This window comes from Protopterus annectens, chromosome 10.part0, assembly GCF_019279795.1.
Source record: "Protopterus annectens isolate FY-2018-M chromosome 10.part0, PAN1.0, whole genome shotgun sequence".
Classification (NCBI taxonomy): Eukaryota; Metazoa; Chordata; order Ceratodontiformes; family Protopteridae; genus Protopterus; species Protopterus annectens.
The window spans coordinates 873,301,106-873,323,575 of record NC_056744.1 but is presented as its reverse complement, the minus strand read 5'-3'; the positions used below and the strand labels follow the sequence as shown (position 1 = coordinate 873,323,575).

General features: G+C 39.7%; 1 protein-coding gene across 2 annotated transcripts in view; it reads right to left on the bottom strand.

Annotated features, from left to right (window-relative positions):
* GFI1 (growth factor independent 1 transcriptional repressor) overlaps positions 1 to 19,787 on the bottom strand; it is a 50,522-nt gene extending 30,735 nt beyond the window's left edge. For both annotated transcript variants that reach the window (XM_044085670.1, XM_044085671.1), the window contains exon 1: positions 19,624 to 19,787. The gene's annotated coding sequence lies outside the window, so the exon portion shown is untranslated. The remainder of the gene's footprint in view (positions 1 to 19,623) is intronic.
* Between the last annotated feature and the right edge of the window lie 2,683 nt (positions 19,788 to 22,470).

Below are 22,470 nucleotides of genomic sequence, written 5' to 3'. Positions count from 1 at the left end.
AATCTCCAAACTCTGGACCCCATGCAGTTTGGGTTTGTGAAAGGTAGATCATGGCTGCTCAACCTGATAGACTTCTTTGAGTCTGTCACCAGAGCTGTGAATGAGGGCAAGGTAGTTTACACAGCCTACCTAGATCTTGCCAAGGCCTTCAACACCATCCCTCTCTCAGTAAACATAGATAGACTCACTAAGCTAGGCACAAACCCCTATGTCGTAAGATGGGTTGCCAACTGGTTCACTGATAGAACCCACACTGTGAAAGTAGCAGACTACAAGTCTGACTACTGACCAGTTACAAGTGGTGTCCCACAGGGATTGGTCCTAGGGCCTCTCCTGTTTGACATCTACTTCTCTGAAGTTCAAGCCAACACAAAGGGCCTCTGGCTGACCAAGTTCACAGATGATTGCAAACTGGGAGCCATTATTGATTCTCCAACTGATGTAGACATTCTACAAAAAGGCCTCACTGACACCGATGACTGGTGCCAGAACCATGTCCTTAAGCTCAATGCCAAAAAGTGCATTGTCATTCCCTTTGGGAAAAATTCTGCACCCATGAACTACCACATAGGTGGTAGTCCACTAAACGCTGAAGGTGTGATAAGAGACCTAGGGACACAGGTTGACAGCAACCTCTCCTTTGATAACCACATTGCCACTGTAGTCAGAAAGTCCTTCTATGTGGCACATCTCATTACAAAAGGTTTCTCATCCAGGAAGAAAGAGGTCATAATCCCTGTCTACTCATCCCATATTAGACCTATTATAGAATACAATGCCTCATTTGGTATGTACCTCACTACACACCTACAACAACTGGAAAGGCCACAAAAATACCTCACTGAGAGGATCCTAGGCCTTAGACACATGCCCTATATGGACAGACTCAAAAAACTCCAGCTATACTCTGTCTCTTATCGCCTGCTTAAAGGCGATCTCTGCTTGACCTACAAAGGCATGGCTGACTCAGAGCTGCTAGATATGCTACACCTAAAGAAATCCCAATCCCTCCGTGCCACATGCTCTATGGACCTAAACCTCATTACCACAATAAACAGAACATGCTGGAGGGACAGGTTCCTAACCCAGAGACTTCCCATACTCTGGAACAAACTTCCCATTTACGTCAAGCAGAGCACTTCACTGGCCCTCTTTAAGAGAAATCTTGATGAGTGGATGGGCAACAGGGAGTTTACCCCGGGGATCACTTCAGTAGCCTTGCTTGACAGGGGCACTGGGAACTAACTTTGGGTGGCATGATGCCAGGGGATCTTCTTGGGCTAGGCTTATATAGGCTCCAGGGCCGTTAGCCTAGTACACACCTATGAACCTATGAACCTATTTGTCAATCACTTTTCAGGCAAAGCAAAGCTGAGTATTCCCCGAATTACATTTGAATCTGATTGCTTAAAAACAGGTTGATTAATGATAAAAGATGACTGTGATAAAGGATTAATGAGATAAGGAAGAGCTGGATACAAATAGGGCTGATTGTGCTGTGGGACCTGATGAGCCAATGGAATTTTTATGCCTAAATTTAAGGGACAGCATGAGACCATGTCTAGTGCATTTATCTCAAGAAACACAACTACATGGATATCCAGTTTCCTCCAAACTTTCAAAGACGTGACATGATTGGAATGACAAAATCAAAATTGTTCCTAGGTATATATGTAGTGTGTATGTGTGTGTGTGTGTGTGTGTGTGTGTGTGTGTGTGTGTGTGTGTGTGTGTGTGTGTGATACAGAAGAATGGCATGGCAATCTACCTCTATTTCCTTCTTGCCTGGTATGTTCACATTTATGATATACGAGTCAGATGTGACCAGTAAACATAAATGGATGTTTCACACTTATGGAAATTTTTTTTATTGTACTGGGTTATAAGGCACAGGCTGCAGATGATCCAAACAGTTATAGAAATATTTGTTTAAGAAACTTAGTAGCCAAATGCTTTAACATGGTACACTGAAGGGCACTAAATGAATTAATTATGCAAACACTAGACATTAACTATTATGGTCTAAGCAAGGGAAGGTCATGAGTGACACATCTGATAAGCTTTTGCACAACAATGATAGAGGTCTTGGACCTTAATTTGCCAGTGGAAGCAATGTTCCCAGACCTGGCTAAGTCCTTTGACTCAGTACTACAATGGTCTATTTAACACCATGTCTCTGTTGGAGATTAACCCTTCTATTGTTAAGGGAGGGAGAGCTTGGCTGAGTAAGGGATTGCTCTTCTGACTGTTTTCACCTAATCAAGGGGTATTCCACTGGGATCAGTATTGGGCTCCTTTCTGATTAATGATTTTATGCTAACTATTCTTGCTTTTAGTGTTGTATGGCTGGAACATTTGCAGATGATGTAAAGGTAGCTGACTTGGTTAGTTCAGCAGATGATCAGTTTGGATTACAGCAATTTCTGCATGATCTGTAAAACTGGGTGGATAATAATTACATTTCCATTATTAACAATATAAAGTGATGCATCTTGGTTTTATCAATCAACACTTCTAATATACTGTTCATAATGGTCTGCTGGCAATCTGTATTAAATTTAAGGACCTTGGAATGATTATTGATAAGCATCTAAGTTTTGGTATTAATGTTAATGCAGTTGTCAGAAAGCCCTTTGGCATCATAAGTACTATTCTAAGGACAATTACATCAAGACATAAAGAAGTATTAATTCCCTTATATAAAGTACTGATAACACTTGATAATTATATAAGAACCAAAAACAGGACTAATATTGAAGCAGTAGCCTTATCAGTACTTTAGAGACCAGTTAGCATAATGGTTAAGGTCTTTGCCTCCCATGCATAAAGTACAAGGTTCAGTCCTGACCTGCAACCAATGCCTGTTTGGAGTTTGCACATTTTCCCTGTGTCTCTATGGGGTGTCTCCCATATCCAAAAAACATGCTGAGTGTTTCCATTTCAAACTCACCAATGAATGGAGCTGTGGGCAGCAGCACAGACTCTGCATAGTGCCCTATAGGGGGAAGAGCTGTACAGACCAACTGCTTTGGGCATCTAATGTGGTTTGCAGTATCCTCAAGATAGGAGAACATGGATCACAGACTGAGTGCCATGGAAGGGCTTGCCACTTGATGGTGTAAAATATGGTTCTAGGTGATTCAGTCATGTTGACTAATGTCGCCAAAATGGGAATGGGTAGTTACCAGTGATAAGTGGGTTGAGGACCCAGTCTACGCTGACCCATGCCAGGAACCCTTGCTAATGGTGGGAAGGGTATATGTGCCCCTATTGGCCAGTGTGCACCTGCCATGAAGCCCAGCAGCCCTGGGTCAATAAGCTACTGACCAGCCGGTGTCTACTTGGGATAGCTCTGCGAAAGCTGGATGTAAAATCAACCAACGTGCCAAACATGAACTGAGAACTGCTACACTTAATGTAGGTTCACGGACAGGATGCAGCTTGGAAGTGAATGACATGATGATACGGAGGAGGCTGGACATCCCATGTTTCCAAGAGACAAGATGGTGCAACAAAGCCACTTGGCTTGGGATCCAGACTCTACTACTCAGGTAGGGGACAAGATAGAAATGGTGTGGGAATTGTGGTGAGAGAGAGGCTTTAAAAGGCAGTGAAGGGATATCATCAGATTTAATGACAGACTCATGGCAATCAGACGCCAGTGTAATGATAGGACAGTATTCATAATCTCAGCCTATGCCCCACAGCAGGGTTGTGATAGTGAGGAAAAGAGTGCATTCAGACAGCAGTTGCAGGGCCTATGAGATAAAGCAGGACAACATGAATTGGTGTTTAATGGGTGGCTTGAATGCACATATTGGGAGAGGCAGAACAAGATACAAGGACTGCCAAGGTCCACATGAGTGGGGCAACAGGAATAAAGAAGGAGAGGCTATTCTAGACTTCTGTCTGGCAAATGCCTTGATAGTAGCCAACACATGGTTCAGAAAGAGAGACAGTCAGAAGATCACATACAAGAGTAGCCAACATGCAACTCAGGTAGACTTCCTCCTAGTAAGGAAAAGGCACTGGGGTAGAATCCATGATTGCAAAGTCATCCCCAGTGAAACAGTTGGCCCACAGCATAAACCACTAGTTGCCACAATCAGCTGCAAGCAGTGGCCAGGGAAGGCTCAAAGGTCAACAGAGACCAGGCTGAAACCTGGAAATTGACTGGAGAAAAAGTACAACAGTTCAAGGAATTACTCAGAGCTCTAGCACCCCAAGAAGAGGCGGAAATAGGTGGAGTTGAACAAGAATGGCAGCGCCTAAAACCAGCATGTGTTAGGACTACAGAAAAGATATGTGGCAGAGCCGGGTATGGAAATAAGGTACATAAGGAAACCTAGTGGTGGAATGCAGAAGTCCAGGAAGTCATCAAAAGAAAGAAGGAGCGCAGGAAGAAGTGGGAGACAGAAAAGACTAACCAGGCTAGGAAGGACTACTGGTTGGCTAACAAGGAAGCTGAGAAAGAAGTTGCAATAGCAAAGAATAGAGCATCGGAGGCACTGTACCAACTTCTGGAAAGTGACTCAGTAAGTGCCACAAAGAAACTATATCAGGTTGTAAGGCAAAGACAGAAAGATAAAGAAGACAGTCAGACATCCTTCATAAGGGATGCCAGCAACAACCTGCTCACCAGTTCACAGGACATCAAAGGCAGATGGAAGGAGTATTTCCAGCAGCTTCTGAATGAAGAAAACCCCACAGAAGATGTACTGTCCCAGAAACAGCCTATATTGAGAGAAGAAGAGGAGCCTGTCCCAGAAGAAGTAAGAACAGCACTAAGGAAAATGAAGTTGTGGAAAGCAGCAGGCTCAGATGACGTCACAGCAGATTTGATAAAGATGCTGTGTGTGATAGTGGAGAAATGGCTCCTGAGGGTACTAATAGCAGTGTGGAGAGAAAGACATAGCCCAGATGACTGGAGAATAAGCATACTCATGCCAGTGTACAAGAACAAAGGGGACATCCACAACTGTGGGCAGTACAGAGGCATGAAACTGCTATCACATTGCATGAAAGTTCTGGAGAGGGTGATTGATAAATGGATATGCAGAGTAGTAGAATTTAAGATGGGAGATGGGAGATGAGCAGTTCGGATTCAGATCAGGATGTAGCACAATTGACCTGATGTTTGCAGTGAGATAGACACTTGAGAAGATGCTAGAGATGAGGAGAGAGTCCAACTGGGCATTCCTAGACTTGGAGAAAGAATATGACAAGGTCCCAAGAAAGCTGATCTGGGCAGTACTGTGGTGGTTTGAAGTCCCAGAAACATTGGCAGAATTAGTGCAGGCTATGTACAAGGACCCAATGACTCAAGTACGAACAGTGTTCAGCCTCACAGAGGGGATCCCAGTGGGAGTGGGTGTACACCAGGGTCCAGCTCTGAGCCCACTGCTGTTCATACTGGTGATGGACTACGTTAGCAAACAGGTGGGAGGGGACGAATCAACAAAGTTGCTGTAGGCAGACAATGTGGCAATACAGGAAAACTCTGAGCAAGAACTTCAGCAAAGGATAGGAGAATGGAATGCAAAACTGAAGGAACATGGGGTGAAACTAAGCACAGATAAGATGGTGGTGATGGCAGAAAATTGGGGAAATAGGAATAAGCTGAGAATAGAGTTAGAAGGGAAGATAGTGGAGCAAGTAAACAGCTTCAAGTATCTGGGAGGGGTGGTTGAGGAGAAGGGAAGTCTGAATGAAGAGGTCAAAGCTAGAATCAGAGGTGCTGCAGCCAACTGGCATAGAGTGTTAAGTGTAGTCTATGACAGAAAAATGCCAAAGAAGCTGAAAAGTAAGGTGTACAAGACAGTGGTGCAACAGAAACCTGGACAGTAAAGGTAGAACAGATGAAGAAGCTAGAGGTGATGGAAATGAATTGTCCGAGAATGGTGGTAGGATGCACATTGTGGGACAGATGAAGAAATGAGGACATAAGAGCAGAAGCCAAAGTAGCTCCATTGCAGAAAAGATCAAAGAGAACAGATTACAGTGGTTTGGACGTGTGCAGAAAAGCAGAAGACAATCTGGTGAGGAAGATTTGGGACAGACAGGAAGAAGGTAAGAGGAAGCAAGGATGTCCAGCAAAGAGGTAGATGGAATGTGTGAAAGAAGATCTGCGACAGTCAGGCATGTGTTGAAGAAGGCAGGAGTGTGGCACTGAATCGAGAGAGTTGGTAACAGTTAACATTATACCCCAACCACGTGTAGAAAAAAAATGGGAAAAAGGGGTCTGTTGATGATGATGATGATGATCTATGAACCTATGGTCCCCCATTTGATGTTGTAGCACTGTAATTTATTAAAAGTGAACTTTGTTCTTGTCGGATCCTTTTCAGCAATGAACTAGGACACAAGATGAAGGGTAATTACAATACCTATATGGATAATTTAGTGTAGCCTAGCATAGTATGCTTCTGGGACATGGGAGAAATCTATGGTACTGAGAGAAAACCCACCCTGACAAAGAGAAGATATGCAAACTGTATATCCCACAACCTCAAAGAAGAGATCTTCTCATTTGCCATTGCACTTCCACTACTGCTAATTAATAGGAAGTGCATGTGGCCTGTATAAAATGTGCACGTGGGCTGTATAAAATGTGCTGCTTGCCTGGTAGTTGTGTTTAGTTTAGGTTCCAGTTTTACTACTAGACTCCTTATTTTATTATGGTACCTTGTTATTTTTTGTGATAACTTCCCCACCGTAATCTGATTTCTTAGCATTGATATACTTAGAAAATTTGTATTATTATCATCAGTCTTAATTAAAGATTTTTCATGTGCTTGTTTTTAATACACAATTCCCTTTTCAACCTTTTTATAAAACCATTTCATAATTTTTAATTATGCCCTGTACTATGTGTTATGTAATTTTTATAGCTGTACCTTTTTAAGTAGTCTAACAAAATATCTTTTTCACCGAAGTTTTTTAGACCATGTCATGCAGATATTTCTGACTGTCAGACATTCACACTCCTCCCCCGAGGTTTTGACTTTTCCTTTGTTTAACTTCTCCATATCATAAACAATCTCTTTTCTGTCAGGTATAAAATAATTGCTGATCAGCTTAAAATAGATTGTATTACTGTCTGAAATTTCTAAAGGTGTTGACAGAACACCTTCTGAGATTAAATCATGTTTATTAAGCAATGTTAGATCTAGACCAACACCACTTTTATTTATTAGCAACAACAAAAGAGATGCATAAAAACAAACTATAGAAGTAATATGACCGCAAGTTGGGGATTAGAGGAGAATACAAAATCACAAGGTGTTAATCAGAGTTACATCGAATATTGTAGTACCTGAATTGTCCCACCAATATAATGACAAATAAAAACAGACACAGAAGCCTCCTAAAACAAATGTCTTTTAGCTTTTCCTGGTTAAGGGTTGCCACAGCAGAACTCGAAATAAATATAGGATCCAGAATAGGATCCTGCAGACTTCTCTATATAAGAAAGAGAAATCGTGGGATGGAGCTTTATTGTAATAATGACCTCCTCTCAAATATCTTTTGTTATGGTAAGTATAATTACACATAAGAACAATAAAGGAAAATGGCCAGAAAACAACACAGTTTTACAAAAATACTCTACCATTTCCACTATGTAAAAAATATTCTGCTAAAGATATTTATACTTAAGTCAACTCATGCATTGTACAACTCACAACTGCTACCAGTTTAGTCAATCTCTTATCTTCCTACCATGCAAAGTCTAATCTCTCTCCATATTCTACAAATCTGAGCTATAGATATAGCATCCCACCAACTTGCTTCCTTTCTATAAAAACTCTCTATAGTTCTATGTAATTCATTCAGCATATCTCAACCATTATTAACCAGTGCCCTGCACAATCTGGTTTTAATTACTTCAAATGTCTACTTAAAGAAACTCATTCTTTTTACTACAATATCCACTCATCAGCATACTAATATATCCAGACCACCTAAAATAAATATAACATCATTTTATTCTACCACTACCAGATTTAAACACGGAGTGCCTTCTCTTACAATTGATACTCCCTTACTGCCTTAGCAATATCAGTCCCTCTGAACATTCACCTTGCTATTCTACTTCATCTACCTCAGCTGCTACTTACCAATAATTCAGTCATAAAACTAATTATCCCACCCCTCTCTCAAACCCAACCAAATACCATCTCACATATGCAACATTCCTTAATCACTATCACCTACCACATACCTAAATCTTACATACCTACATACCTCACACATGTCTATTTTACATCAGAGTGTCTCCTCCTGCCTCCCACCCTTTCATCCCTACATTGAAACTACACCTCCATCTAATATGTCAAACATCCTAAGTTCCTTATAAAACTCACTTCTTTTCTTCTCCTATTATCCTTACAAAAAGTATTAAAGTTAGCCCAGACCCTGCTTTCTAACCCTCATTTTTACAGCTGCATCATTTCACCATCCATTAACTACACCTTGGCCTTATTAATGCTGGTAGCATCACAAACAAATTGGAGCAATGGTGTACCTTCCATATTACTCAGCACCGAACCTCATTGGTATAACAGAATCATGGGTTAAAGATAGCACTCTAAATCTTAATTATCACTTTTTTGGATACTCATACACATTCAATGTCCATTTAGGTTAATGCATCAGTGGTGTTCTCCTTCATTATAAAAGCAACCCCACTAATAGAGATTGTTTCACCAATAGACTCCCCAGTGACCGTGACTGTGATTGGCTTCTCATTATATCTCTCCTCTTCTAATAGTTGCTTATCAAAAACACCCTCCTTCCCTGACAAATTCAAAAGTCTTATCCTGGATTTGCACCAGAGCTCTAAACCATGCAAAAGCTAACTTGTTCTTGGAAATTTCATTATCAGTCTTTAAGACCATCCCGCAATAACATTCACACTTTACTCCTGGAGCATAACCATGACCATATGCAAATAATTAGAACTCCAACAGGCCCAATTTCAAAAGTACCAACCAACCCTTCTTGACTGTCTTACTACAAACATTTATAGCAATATTTCCTCATTAAAATGCTTGCTTGATCACTCTACAATAACCTTTTCTCTTTCCCTACTAAGCTGTTACCTAAACTTACCACATTTCACATTAAATTTCCAAAAAAAACATTGCCATTCTAGAACGAGGCCTAGGTCAAACTGACAGCTCTCTTCTCACCAAAAAATACTTTTACTTCAAAAAAATATTTCCAATTATGTCTAGATTTTACAAATCAAGTCAAATACCATGGGTTAATAATGAGCTCAAAGTTGTATTTAAAACCAGAAATACAAACTGTAACACTGGACAAAAGGCCCAAGCTCTACAAACAAATAAGATTCTTGACTCTGACATTGAACCAAGAAAGCTGTGAGACATCACCAGTCAACCCATCTACAAAACTGACATGTTATCACCTTTCAGCAACCCAAGCATTTCTGTAAAATAATTTACAATATTATTAGGTGATTTAACAACTCAAGAAATAAAATATACTGAGTCATGTAAGCTGCCTCTGATCAACCCACTTCCACTGACTTCCTCTATGAGTTTACTAACATATTTTCCGCTTCTTCAACTCTTGTTTTCTATCCTTCAGATCCTCTTCTTTACAACCCTCTCTTCTACTTTTCTTCTCTTATAAATAGGGATAAATAAATACTCTTAGATTCCTTTCCAAATGACTGTCCTCCTGGACCAGGCAAGTTTCTACACTGATTGTTCAGTTTGCATTGTGAACACCTAATTCAAATCTTAAATTACATTTTAACCTCTACCTGTGTAACAACACAATATCCCAAATCTGGAAACAAGAAACTCCCACTCCCCTTCCAAAAATCTCCTCAAGTACAAGCCTACATATTCATTTCCATAGTTTCATTATTGGCTAAAATCCTTGAAAAATGGAATACAAATGAATGCACCAGAAATGAGCAGCAGGCACTATAGTATTACATTGTGTTTTACCGCTTTAACTTCAGAATTCATCAGAATGTCACAGAGAAACAATAGTTTAAATCACTGCTCACACTGAACACATGACTAAAAATCACCAGTCATATGTAACTCATTCACACACACCGTTATGTCAATACACTATGACGTCCCGGTGAAGTAAAAATTTGAGGATGTGCTTCTTTTATAATGAAGAAAATGTTTCTGTTCTTTATTAATCAGTTGAGTAAAGTGAAAACATCTAGGTCTTACATTTTATGTGAAACAAGTTATTCAATCAAGGCTTAGACTGATTCCATTAGGTAACCTAAAACAAGAAATTCTGCTTAAAAACAAATAACATTCATCAGTTAAAGGATCCAAAATAATAATAAAAAAAAAATTATATATATATATATATATATATATATATATATATATATGGTTCTACCTGACTTCGCGACACAGAGAAGACCGACAGCGAATTGAGCTCCAGAAGATCGAAACGAAGAAGTGGCAGAACATCGACAATGCAGAAGACCGACCTGACGGATGACAACACCAGGATGCCGACATGGGGAAAGGCTGTGTGAGTATCACGGTAGTGTGGACGGGTTAAGTGGTGAGAGCAGGTAAGTGTGGAGATTGACGGTCTGTGGGGATAGGGGTGGGTTAAGTGAGTTAGGGTTAGGGGCGATAGGGTGGGTTAAGTGAGTTAGGGTTAGGGGCGATAGGGTGGGTTAAGTGAGTTAGGGTTAGGGCGTTAGGGTGGGTTAAGTGAGTTAGGGTTAGGGAGGCGATAGGGTTAAGTGAGTTAGGGTTAGGAGCGGGTAGGTAAGTGTGATAGTGGACCTTAGGGTTAGGGTAAGGTTTAGTGTGGGCTTGTAAGGATGTTGGTGTGCTTGTGTTGTGTGTGTGGTTTGTGGAATGGGGATGTGTTTTGTTTTTAATTGTTATTGTGGTGTGTGCAGTGTATGGGGTTTCGTGTTTGTGTACCGTCGGTTATTTCGTTGTCGGTTATGTGTGGTTTCGTGTTTATGGACTGTCGAATATGTGGTGTCGGTGATGTGGTTGTCGGTGTTGTGTGGTTTCGACTATGTCAGGTAGAACCATATATATATATATATATATATATAAAATATATAAAACATGGTAAAGATGTCCTTAAACAATATAGTCAAACACTTAGTGGTTCCTAAATGATTGGCAGGGAAGTAACTGGTATGCATTTTTGAAATGATTGCCAAGTTTGATCATTTATTATTTATTTATTTACAACTGGACACAGGTCCTTTTTCAGCAGAGGCCTGGGGAGTAAAGCTCTATAGTACAATATAAGAATAAGTGAAATACAGAGTTTCATAACAGATAATTGAAGAACAATTGTTATACATTAAAATAGCAATCATAGTATTGAACAGAGTATTCTAATATCTAGCTAGAAACTAAGAATAACAATAATATGAATATTCAGATTGTAATCAAATAAAATCATACAAATACATAAGCAGGTGTTCCACTAGAATGGCGGAACAAGCTAGAATGGCTAAGAGGAATAGCGGGGGGGGGGTAGAATGAGTAAGAGAAGAGACTTTGTGATTAGAAGTGGTAGTCAGAAGTGGGTAGTTGTGTGACAGCTGGAGATGTATTTAGAAGTTGAGATGAAGAAAGGCAGTTGAGGATGGTATAAGAGGGGTAAAATAGATTGAGCATGGGGGGGGGGCAGTGTGCTGGGGAAAAGCCAAAACATTCAGAGGAAATGATTGTAGTGATCCAACAGTGAGATGCAGGGTGGCCAGGGAAGAGGTGAGGAAGATGAGGTAAAAGGAAGGTCACTAATCGGGATTGATGCATGGACATAACCAGTGACTTTTTAAGTGAGTTTTTAGTACAGCCTTGTAGTGATTGTCTGATGGTAGTGTAGTTATAGTGGGGCGGTTGCATAATCTGGATATTATGCAGGAGAATAGAGCTTCCCAGCTGATTTCTTGGCTTTGGTTACTAGACATTGATCTTTACTGCTGGAACAAGGTGGTCAAGTGGTGCAACAGGGCTGGAGAAGGTTTTGGAGGGATGGGACTTTAAGAGGTTAGTTTACAAACTTATGAGTGAGTGAGAGTTGATTCAGGTGAAGAAGCTGAGGGAGTTCAAGCCAGTCAAGTTCCCTAAGTGAGATACAGTGGTGGCAGCGATATGATGCCCCAGTGGCAAACATCAATTTTGTTGCAGCAAGCTTTGGGTTTATTTAGGTCAGTTTGTCTAAGGTTGGTGAGTATAGGAGAGACATAGAGTAAAGTGGAGATTAGGTGGGAATTAGCAACATAAATTCTTGCTATTTTGGTGATGAATTATTTGTTCCTATACAATGCTCCTAGTTTTTTGTGAACTTTTTTATGGTAAGAGACATGTGAATGTCAAATCTGAGATTGTTATCAATCTCAACACCAGGTAGTTTGGTGTGTTCTGTTGGGGAGTTGATGGTATTGTCATTGGCTACAATATTAAAGTGAGGGATGGTTAGGTTTGATTTTGTGGGTTGGAAGATAAGACGTTTAGTCTTGTTTGGGTTGAGTAGTAACTGGGCATTAGATAGGCAGGTTTCTACAGAGGAAAAAGCTTCTTGTGTGATCTTATGGAGTTCTGGTATAGTTGGGGATGAGCAGATGAGGGTGGAGTCATCTGCATACTGTATGAGAGAGGCCTGCTTGGTGGCTGTGAATAGATCATTGGTGAAGAGTGAGAATAGCAGGGGACCAAGGGTGGAGCCTTGGGGTACACCGAGTGTAACAGAAAGTCAAGGAGATAGGTCATTATGCCAAACAATGGATTGTTAGCGTCCAGCTAGGTATCTGTGAAACCAGTCAGTAGCTGATTGTGAAAAGGATAGGTTAGTAAGAACAGAGAGTAGTAGTTTGTGTGAGACCATATCAAAGGCCTTGGATAGATCCAGGAATGTAGCAGAGGAGAACAGGCCAGTATTTTTATGGTGAAGGATAGTGTTAGTGAAAGAAAGCAAGGCGGTTGTAGTACTGTGGTATGGTCTGAAGCCATGTTGGGTGCTGGAAAGGAGGTTATTAGCTAGGAGGTAGTCCAAAACTTGAGAGTGGATGCATTTCTTAAATATCTTGGAAAGTGGAGAAAGGATGTCTATGGGGCAGTAGTTGGAGAGTTCAGTGGAGGAGCCTCCTTTATGGAGGAAAATGATGTGGGATATTTTACCACAGTGTAGGGACATAGCTTTCTGATAAGGACTAGCTAATCAAGATAGAGACTGGATAAGCTAGAACTTTGACCGCTATTTTTAGGTATTCACATAGGGAGATTGTTAACAGCAAGTTTTGTGGGCTTAAGTTTCAGTAGAAGTTTTTTTATATAGGAGGTAGGTACTGGGGTAAATGAAAAGACTGTGGGGAGAGTATTTGGTTTAGATGTGGAGAGGGTGGGTAGGGGTTATATTGTTTAGCCAAAGACAGAATAGATTCTGTAAAGTGTTTATTAAATGAGGAGGCCATACTGTTGGAGGAGGGGAGAGTGGTAGGTTGGGGTGCCAACTTTACCTGGGTGGAGAATGGAGTTTATGGTGGACCAGAACTGCTTAGGGTTGTGATGGGAGGCGTTTGGGTTAGACTGATAATATTGAGTTTTGTCTTCCTTTATTTGCTTTTTGACCATATTATGCAATTCAAGAATGAGTCTCTAGAGGTGGGGGTGGGGTGGGGGGGTGTTGTTAAGCGCTATTGTTCCCAGGCTCTGTCTCTGACTTTCATTTGTGCCCTGATGCCTTTTTGTAGCCAAGGGGAGTACTGTGTCTTGACTCTGGCATTTCTTATGGGGGCATGTGAGTTTAGGATGTTTAGGAAGGTACTATTGAAGATAGTGCCATAAAATACATACCAAATCTGAGATGGCACATGAAGACAGTGAGAAAAATGCAATATTCACCTTCTCATTCTGCCCCAAGTCTGAAAAGACACCAGTAGTTTTTCAGTGTTGATGTTTTGAACTTTAATCAACTAGCCAGCAACTAAGAGTAGGGCTCCTGTTTTAGCATATGGGAAATTCCAATGAGTGGTAGAAATACTGGAAAATGAATATCCTGAAGTCCAGTTACATTTTGTTTTTCATGTGAAGATTTTATAGGGTTTGTTATTAACCTCACAAATAAAATGCAGTCAGTAAGAGCAGCAGTCAAAATTTGGATATTCATCTCTTCTTGCAAATATTATTACCTTAGTCAGGCAATTTTTCTAATAATTATACTGGTGATAGTTGCCCTGGTTACAGCATCTATGAAGTGATATGAACATTTCAAGGTATGTAGAACAAAAGTTCCAGAAGTCCTACCTACAGCTGAAAAGTCATCATTATCCTTGGGATCTAGCATAGTGTTGAAAGTAGCCTAAGTCTATAAAAAAATGTGTTCAGGTAAAGTAGGTTATGGGCTGAATAGTTATTGACCCAGATTGCTAATGTGGTAAAAGCATATAGCATCTTCTCATATCTGTACAACAGCATACCCTCTGTGTGACAATGAGATACAGATTGTTTAATAGAAGGAAGAGAAGAAGCACAAGTAACTAGACATTGTGGGTTAGACTTCAAATTGGAGAAAAGGGGAAAATTATCCTTATGTGCATAAAAGATCTGTTGATCTGAGCATCAGGATAAAGAGGAGTGTATTTCTATAAGTCTTGGAAAATTTTAAACAATAGAAAGACTCCTTTTCAGATTTTAAAATCTTTGATATCTTTAAATGCCTTATTTTAGGAAAGGAGATCTTTGTAACTGAACAATTTTAATTCACATTCATGGTATTAACAGGTTTGTTAAAATTAAATCCCAGGGTGGTGAGTCATAAGATTGCAAAGAACAGTTTTCATGATATAAAAGAATATACTGAGGAGAGAAGTGTTTGAAATTAAGCATAATTTCCCCTTCTGAAAAAGGAGGAGTGGTATCCTCAATATCATCTTTTTGTTTTCTGAGACCTTCACTGGTATCAACATCAATCAATAATGCTGCTTTCTGAACTTAGACCTGCATCAGTCCTTTTAGGGGACCAACATCATCCTGACACATTTTTCACTGAACGTGAAATCATCCCATCCGTTTCACTTTAATCAGTGAAAGGAAGTATCAGGCTTGGAGGCTTGAGCCATTGAGCAGGCTGCTCATCTAGCAGCTTTGTCTCAGAGAGCTTCTTGACTTCAAAAACTGTCCTTGGAATGCCTGATATTTAGAATGACATTGATATACATGATGGTGCATATTTAGGCTCGTATTATAAAGGCACTGAAGTGGAAGTGGCTCACTGTGCACTGAGGACACCAAATTTACATCCCTGTTTAAGAGTCTGTTGGGAAAATGTGCCAGCTGCAAAAGCAGTTGTCAATGGAAGATCAGGACTAGAATTTGTATGGGGGAAGGAAGTCTTCCATATCTCGCTGGTTCTAGTTTGAATCATCTTGTTAACTTTTCTGCCTTAAATGCTTCTACCATACACCTCTTAGACCTATTTCCTAATGTTCAAAGGCACTTTTCATTCAACAAAGAATTGAATTTCTCACAATATTGACTATTTTGGTCAGGGTCTAGGCAGTGAGAATGCAAACCTTTAGTAGCTTCTTATTTGTGCCAAGGAGGATTTATTTATTGATTTAACTGTTATTGCTGGACTTTTTTCAGTTTCAAAGAAAATACTGAAAATTATGAATGATAAAAAAATGACCATGTGTTAGCTTATACGAAAATAGTAAAAATAGTTACTATACAGCAAAATTAAAAAAATGGCATAAAAGGGAAATGTCTGACACTCAAAGCTGGTTAGAACTGAAGAAAACGAGGAGATGTAGTAGGATAAATACGGGAGCTTTGCACCAACCTAAGTCAATGTCCAAGTAGTATGGCACCATGTTGGTTCCTCATGGCAAAGATATCTCTAGTGTTATCATTTACAGCTGGGAGAAGGTAACAATATAGTGGATAAATCCAGTCATTGTAATTTACTGCTAGAATGACCCTGTCTGAAGAAGACCAGCAGGGGGTAACACTGCAGAGGTTATACTAGTCATCTAGTACTATAGGGATTGTCAACAATTTGAAATATTGGCAGTGACTGTGTAAATAGGGCATATTAATAATTATGCCTCGCTTTGAAAGCTTTGATTTTGACATCTGTGTGTCAGAAATAACAATAATCTACCATACCTACAGAATATCAGTTGCAACAAAGACTATGCAACAACAGATTAAAATGTAACATGAAATATGGCAGTGGTTATACTGCTGATATGGAAAAGAGCATTTCAGTTTATGTCAACAAAACTGGACCTTTCTGTTGACACAAATCTCCATAGGTGAGTAATGGAAACCAGAATTCTCAGATGTGGGGTGTCTGATACACTGGTGATAGACTTTGTTGACATGATTCTTGGTAAATATATAAATAAATAAAATAAATGTGTGCACTCAAATGAGAAACAATTCACGTCTTCAGTGTTTATGTGTATGGGGTAGTTAAATGTTAGTAAAGTACCCTGGAGAAACTGTTAACAGTAGTGCGCTTGCAAAATAATTATAGATAAAAAGTGAAAGCAGGATCAGACAGGAGAAAAAAAAGTTGGGAGAAGACTGACAGTCTCTCTCTGTCTCATAGGCCAGTGGTATGATCCTACCAGGAATGCTGCAGATATAGCAGAACCCCCACCTGAGCAGATTCTGTATAAATATTCAGCTGTATATCATAAGGGAGTTACAACAATCCATGGTCAAAGATGCAGAATACAGGATATGAGAAGTTCTTCTGAGAAGAGGAAGTGAAAAGTGCTGCCTCAAAAAAGATATGCTTACTATAGGAGACTGTAAGGATAGATATTATACAACCTTTCCACCTGCAATCAGCTACAGGAATATGGGGGAACTCCCTTAAACCTGTGCAGATATATACACATATTCAAACATTGTATACAAAACTGTATTACTGAGAAATTGTGGGCAAGTAATATAAACTACTAGATTGTACTTAATGAGCTATATTAAAAATGGTATACAAAAATATGTCAGGTACCTTACGAAAAAGGAAATGGGGCCTGATACCATGATACAGTATTACCACCAAGAATACTGAATATAAATTGGTTTGGGCAGGCAGCTTTTTTCAATAGACATTTTTTGGTACATTTATGTGGTGTTATTTCAATAAACATATCTGGAATATATTTTGAAAATGAGTACTTGTGTCACTTGGGGAGGGGGTACAATAATGATTGGACCAGTAATAGCTTAGAAACAGGATGCATTTCTTACAGTAATATGCCAGTGGTTCACCCAACATTACACAAATGTGCATGACACGATGTTGTGCTGAGTAGCTTTAACCCCTTCTGTGGTGTGTTGAAATGCAATAATAGCCAGTTTGATATGGTGACAAATGCATTGATTGGAGCAATACCAGTTATTCCGTTTTTATTGAGAATTATGTGTGCTTGGTAGGTTACATTTCCACATGGGTCATGTAGACTCGGATAATTAAAATGTATTAAATATCGCTAATAGAATGCTAGAGAGCACACAGATGACTTGTTACAGATACAGCGATAATTCTGAAATATCATAATTAAAGCTAAGTAGCAAGTTACAGCTTTTGGCTGTTAGCCAGAATGCATCCCCTTCTTTTTATCCTTTTGCAAGTAGTAATAACCAAACAAGCGTTAGGCTAGAAATGGTTATAAAAGCAGCAATCATTGCTGAATGTGCCAGTACCAAAGCAGTAAGCACCATGACAGTATATTAAAATACTTCAAAATATGATGGCAGTCCTAAAACTTCACAAGAGAGTAAGTCGAATCTGTGATTTTAGTGACTTAACAGGAACTCTACAAGTTGTATGACTGCAGCAGTAGAAATCTCGTCTCGTTAGCGACCCTTAGGTATTTTACTGCGAAACAAATTTATGTTTGAGGCATACATAGCATTTGAAAATTGTTAAGGTATTTTGCTAGTATATATACAAAAACTGAGGATGTGCAATCCAGATGCTTGTATTTTGTTTTCTATGCTCCATGACACAAGTTCCAAACCCTAGGAATGAAAACGCATTTTTTCACCCTGTTCAGCTGTTGGAGGGGATCAGTACCTAGTTGCAGCTGATACTGAGACCCCCAAGGTTTGTGGAGAATGTTGCTATAGACAACACGCTGTCAGTTTTACAGGATGTTGCATTGGACTTGACCCCACCCCAAATGCGCCCTACTGTCTGACAGTAAAAACCTGGGTGTTTTACTGATAAATTATTCCGTACAGATCTCATGGTAAATATTTTAGTACCATGTTAAATGGCGACTTCAAGTATTGGCTTGCTAAAGAGTCATCGGGGATCCTAACTATGAAGGTTTGACATCACCACAAATAACGGGCAGAGGCTGTGGGAAAGCAAGTATTTTGCGTCACCTGGTTTTGCTAGTTGTTCATTTATCCTTGAGAACAGATTGTTCGTTAGTTCAAAAGGAAAATAAATCAAAGTAGTCAGATAAATATGTCGGCACACGCAGGCCCTTATATCCAGAAATGTGCCCTCAATTGATAAGTTAACATAAAAGCAGCAACGGCAATGAGGCATATATAACTTCTTCAACCAAGTAAACAGGATAAAAGCAGTGCAATAAATATGGTACGAATCGAGCTTTAGTTACTTTCTGCATCTGACTTGTCCTTACGATCTAGGACTTCCCCTTTCTTTCAGTGTTCTTTTAACGTTTGCAAATGGCAACACTGTTGGGTTAGAAGTAATAATGCTAATTCAAAAGTTTGAAGTACAGAATGGCAGAGGCTAATTTCCAGTTCAGTAATACGCATTCATTTTAAACGTAGAACCGATTGGTCTTAGATGTAGGGACCTCCATATAATCTCAGTTATCTTGTGTTTGAGACAGATCTGCTAGTCTCACCTTACTCAGCCATTTGGTGAATAGCTGGGTGGGACACAAACAACTGATGCCAAAGCAATTTTTATTTTATCACTTACATTATTTCTTAGGCATTTGAGGTGCAGCCCTGTGCAGTAAAATGGAAGAAACTGTTAAGCATCAACAACATAAATCACATCCTAGCTTCTTATATTATGCTACTTGGAGACTTAATGCCAAATTTGTAATTTTCATGGCACGATCATAAAACTTAATTACTATTAAAAATGTGCATCTTTTAGTGGAAACACTGCTGCTCACGTTAGACTATGTAGACCCATGACTAAACATGACAATTCGTCACCTGCTTTAGAGTTATACCTCCAGGGCAAAACCCACATCCAGATTTAAAACTGTCTGCCTGATCTTCTATTTTTAAGGTTACATTTCCACATAGGTCACCAGCGTTTTCACTCGTGAAAATGCACTTTCAATGCCTTCAGTATAGTTGCTAGAAGTTTAACAGTGAGACTCCGTAAATTATTTAGAATAAACAGTGTTTGGCATATTCTCCAGATCTCCACAATGGCCTATGACCTTGCACTTGTTAATGATGCAGTTTTTCAAATTACTGTATTAATTTCATCAACATGGTTCATCATCTCCAAAGACAGCCATCGAACTCAGTTACACTACCTAGTTGCTCTGACAACCTTGCTGTTACTTCAGCATGCTAATTTACTTAACTGTATTTTTAAAAGTTACTTCCTTACCAGCTGAGAGGCTGAGGTACGGCTCGCAGATGCTGGATGCTGGTGTCAGCAAGGCAGGTTAGAGACAAGTGCGTGGCAAAAGCAACGGTACAGTTACGCTTGCCTCTAGTGAATGCCTTGAGATGGCTTACCGCGGCTCTAACTCCCAAGAGTTCAGCCCCAAACCGCAAGCTCCACTTCCTGAGCGTTAGCAGGAGGTTTCTGCAATGCGTAGTTGCACCTTAGTCAGGGGGGCCAGTTCAAACGACGTCCCTAACACAGTGGTTTCAGCAAACTGTCTCGAGACGTGAAAGGAAAGGCAGCTCGGGGAGCTGAGGCATGCCCTGCAGCTCACTATCTCTTTTTTGCAGAGTTGTTGGCTGCTGTGACTGTGAAGAAGTGACAAGAAAACTGTGATGTACAGAGGAGTAATCCTGAACTTCCGCAACTAGACCAAGTCAGAGATTCAAAACACAGATTAACACTGACTTCTCTACATAATATATTGTTTAACCTCAGATTAAGGGATCCTGAACCCGGGTAAAAGAGAAGGTAGAATTTAACAGTTTGTTGTTCTTTAATGAAGTGAGGGCCCAGGTTTTTAAACAACGAGCATCTGACAAGCAACACACAATGTGGGGGAAATAGTAATTAGCTTTTGCATTACATTGACTTAGGAGGTACACAGCAGTTAAAAATATTAGTTCAAAAAGTACGACGTTTCAACATGCTCAGTACGCCCAGCCATGCTGAAAATATCCTGAAACTAAATCGGTCAGGATTCTCTCATTTCCCGGCTAAAAAAAGCCAAGATTCGCTCACTGGCCGCAGCATTTAGGTAATGGATAAATATGGACTTTGTAGGCGAAGTTCATACAATGCGGCCTCTGTCCCAGTAACAAAACTGTGATTTCAGCACTGGGTGCAACCAGCTGTCGGAACACTGTTAATTCATCCATAGTGTTTTTTTTCTGTTTCTATCTTAGCCTAGTACAAAAGCACCTACTAACAGGATTCTTGACTTTGCAGACAATGTGAGGATTTACGCAAGAGAACGACATCTGGCAGTTAAAGAGACGAAGAGCTGTCACTTTAGCTAAACACCGGTAGCCAGATGGCCTATAAGGAATGTACGGTCTTTCTTTTTTGGTACATTACACCAGGTTTCTGCCCTTGTGATTTAAGGAAAAGTGAATCATCTTAAATGATAACTTTAAAGCACACTTAGCATTTATGCATTTCATTTACGGTATTGGGCAATAATGAACAGCAATGATTTATTCACCCTCTATATAACTTGTGTTAACCGACGAATGCGTGGACTGTATCCTTTGAGATCAGATCCAGGCGAACGTATACCATCCTTACATTTTCTTTCTTTCCTTTTTATTACTTTATATTGGGGATTATTCCACATACCAATACCACATCTGAACCATCGCATAACATCCTTACGTTTTCTTACTCCAATACAAATGTCAACACACATAATGTTGCAGTATAAAATAATTGATACTATAAATAACTGCACAAGTCTTGGAAGTTTAACACCCCATACAGTCAGGCACTTGTTGCCTTTTGACTTATTTCAAAGGAATCAGGGGCAATATCAAAATAATGGGACACAGATAAAACAGCAGGGTTTGCATCAACATGCATTTTCGGAGCAATACACAGTATGAAACTGTGTGGTATTCTTAACTGACTGTAAGACTCGGTGATTTACCAGAAAATCAATTCTAACGAGGGAAAGATAAAAAAGAGGCAAATCAGAGACGTTGTGTAAAATCGTGGACAGTTGAGAGGTACATTCGTGCCACCGTCCATTGTGAATGCATTCTGCAACAAACTAATAATTTTCCCTTTAACTTTTAAGACCCAATACTATGAAACGAGCCTACATTGGAGGCTCATTTTGAAGCATAAGTGCGGAATGAATCTCCTGATGTTCGTTAATTTGGTTTAAGAGTATAGAAAGTAACACCCAAAATTATGGACAAAGGATAAAAATAACTGGTACTAATTTAGAACTTCCCCAAACAAATTCCAGTTGTAGGACGAATGGAGCAAAACACTAAGGCGGAAACAGGAGTGTCCCTACAAATCCTGGACAGCTGAACGGTATCTGTAGAGTAGAGTGCAATACCACAGCAGTCTTGCACAGCATACCACAAAATTGCTCCCAATCTGAAGACAAAGGGACTAGACAAATTGGGAGCCGATAAGGAATGTGGTGTCGTCCTGTTATCAAAATACTGTTTCGAATGGGTCACGAAAGAGGAGATCCTTTAGCCTTTTGGATGACCAGTGCCGAATGGTCGTAAAACTTTGAATAGCAATCGGTGGCTATCGTTATTGGTAGGGCCACTGATTTATGGTTATTGAAACAACGAAATTCTCTTCTTATGAGCTGATATACTGGGAATTGTACCGGTGACTGTTAAACGTGATACACTGTTATTTTTAGTGTGTGTGTGTGTGTGTGTGTGTGTTTGCGCGCGCCAAGTTCGGAATAAAAACATTGAACAAAACAATTTGGCAGTTTTAATGCTAAATACAGGAAGAAACACTAATTATGGAAACGAGAGTTCTAACTAAAATTCAAACATTTATTGGACCTTTTCAAGAAAAACGGAAGATTAGTCTCCCTGTTTGTGGGCGTTTAGCTGCGACAGTTAGACGTTTCAAATTCGCATTTTTCTGGACAGCCACGGCGGGATGGACACTTAGAATAGAGCTTGTGAAAAATTATCATGGGGTTCAAAACTAAGGGTGTAAACATCTCAGGAATGGTAGAAACATAACGCATTCACACATAATGCGTACTAAATATTGGGGATTTTCTGTCTGTGACATTCTTTTCTTCAA